Here is a 2,734-nt window from a genome sequence, read left to right as displayed (position 1 = left end):
TCCATTTACATTTAGTGTAATTATTGATACTTGTGAGTTCCCTATTGCCATTTTATATCTTGCTTTCTGTTAGTTTCGTGTCTTGTTTGATCCTTCTCTTTTGTTTTTCTATCTTTTGTTTTTATTTGGTTGTATTCCATACATCTTTCCTCTGTTGCTGTCTTTTTTATCTCATGTGCTTCTGTGGTGGTTTTTTCAATGGTGGTTACCTTTGAGTAATGAAAAGGGTCCCTACCCTGTTCATTGTAGCGAACTATTTTGTGAGTACTTTTGCACTCCATCGTCCTTTGCTACTGTTAATCTCCATCTTCTCCCCCTCTTTCTTTTTGTTGTTGTCACAGTTTAAATTTGGTTTTATTGTGTTCTTCTTGGAGCTTTTACTTGTGGCTCTGTTTTTTTTTTTGTTCTTTGTATCTGATTGGAGAACCCCCTTTAGTAATTCCTGGAGTGGGGGTTTTCTGATGATAAATTCCCTCATCTTTTCTGTATCTGTGAATGTTTTTATTTCTCCTTCATATTTGAAGGATAGCTTTGATGGGTATAGTATTTGTGGCTGAAAGTTCCTCTCTTTCAGGACTTTAAATATTGGGGTCCACTCTCTTCTAGCTTGTAGAGTTTCTGCTGAGAAATCTGATGATAATCTAATGGGCCTTCCTTTATATGTTGTATTCTTCTTTTCCCTGGCTGCCTTGAGAATTTTTTCTTTGCTGTTGGTTTGTGTCAATTTCATTATGATATGCCTTGGAGTAGGTTTGTTGGGGTTAAGAAAACTTGGAGTTCTGTTTGCTTCTTGAACTTGAGGCTTTAGTTCTTTCCACAGGCTTGAGAAGTTCTCATCTATTATTTGTTTGAGTATGTTCTCCATTCCATTTTCTCTCTCTTCTCCCTCTGATATACCTATTATTCTTATGTTATTCTTTTTGATGGAGTCAGATAATTCTTGTAGGGCTATCTCATTTTTTTTAATTTTTGAGTCTCTTTCTTCTTCTCTCTGTTGTGCCTCAAGTTGCTTGTCTTCTATTTCACTAATCCTCTCTTCTATCTGACCTGTTCTATTAGCTAAGATTGTTACTTCGTTTTTCAGCTCGTGAATTGAGTTTTTCATCTCTGTTTGATTTGTTTTTATGGTTTCAATTTCCTTGGACATATATTCTTTGTGTTCATTGAGTTGTTTTCTGAGCTCCCTAAATTGCCTTTCTGTGTTTTCTTGTATATCTCGGAGGATTTTTAGGATTTCTATCTTGAATTCTCTGTCATTTAGCTCCAAGGTTTCCAATATATTAAATTTTTTCTCCATAGATTTTTCCTCATCTAACACATTACCTCTCTTTTTCCTCATCTAACACATTACCTCTCTTTCTTTTGTATCCATGATATTCGATTTTCTCTTTCTTAATGGCATCTGAGGGTGGTTTTGTTGATAGTATTAATGAGATTTAATAAAGAATAAAAAGTTTAAAAAAATAATAAAAAAAATAAAAAAATCGAAAAGAGTTGTTTTTTTTAAAAAAAATTAATAATAAAATAAAGAAAAATAAAATAAAATAAAAATTTAAAAAAAAGGAAATTATTCCCCCCCTCCTTTTTTCCTCTCCTCTCCTCTCCCCTCTTTCTTGAGAAGATCTTGTGGTGGACTGTGAATTATAACAAACAATGCCTGTGATGGAGGGCCTGAATTGGGGAAAAGTAATAAAGGGGCAAAAAAAAAAAAAAAGAAAAAGAAAAAAGAAAAAAAAAGAGCGTATGGACCCACAAAAAGCAAATAAGGAAAAAATTTGGGTCAAGAATAAAATGATTTGCTTTTAGGTGTTGGTTGTCTAAGAGTTATGATGAGAGGATTAAGAGGAAAACGGAAAAATGGGGGGACAAATTAAAAAATTACTATTGTATTTAGTGGAACAAGAACTAGATAATATGGAGAGCCAGGGATGGGAGCACTGCTAGTGAGTTAAAAAGGTGAAGTAAAAACCCCCCAAAATGCCACAAACATAAGTTTGAGTCCCAGATAAGATAATTTGTTTGTTATTGAGGTTTGAATGAGAGGAGATGTAAAGGAGAAAGGAAGAAACTAATATAGAGGGAGAAAAGAAAGAGAGAGAGAGAAAAAAAGAGGGAACCACTAAAAGAAGAAAAAAGAAAGGAGAGAGAGAGAGAGAGAGAGAGAGTTAAGGGTTTTGGAGTGCAACCCTCATAGAGAGAAAGGAAGAGAAGAGAAAAGATAATGGGAGATGTAACACTTATGGGTAGTGTAGTTCAAGGAGAGGAGAGAGTAAGACCGGTAGAGAGTTAATCGGCCAAATTGGAGGAGGAAAAAAAAAGTATCAAGAATGAAGATAAGAGAAACAAACGAACAAATATAATAAAATGGGATAGGTTATAAAGTCTGCAGATTATTCTTGATTTTGAGTGGTTATCTTCTTGCTTTTTCTTTTCTCTCCCTCTTCCTGGTCTGTGACTCTGTACCCCGGGTTTTGCCCCTTTGGCACGCTCAGGTGGAGGTTTGCAGTTGATAAGTCTCTATGGCAATGTCATGTATTGTGCTTTAGTCTCGTTGGCAGTCGAAGCTCATTAGCATTTATAGGCTCTGACAGTGAGAGAGTCCGTTTTCCTGGAGCCTTTCTCCTAGTCTTTCCTTCCTCAATTAGTAGCCTGATAATCCAGCTATGGGGTTGCTGCTGCCTCTGCCTGGATAGTAAGAGGCTCAAAGAGCTGGCAACTCCCCACTCTATTTCCA

This window comes from Saccopteryx leptura, chromosome 9 (genome assembly GCF_036850995.1).
Source record: "Saccopteryx leptura isolate mSacLep1 chromosome 9, mSacLep1_pri_phased_curated, whole genome shotgun sequence".
Taxonomy (NCBI): domain Eukaryota; kingdom Metazoa; phylum Chordata; class Mammalia; order Chiroptera; family Emballonuridae; genus Saccopteryx; species Saccopteryx leptura.
The sequence above is the reverse complement of the archived record's forward strand: the minus strand, read 5'-3'. Positions refer to the sequence as shown.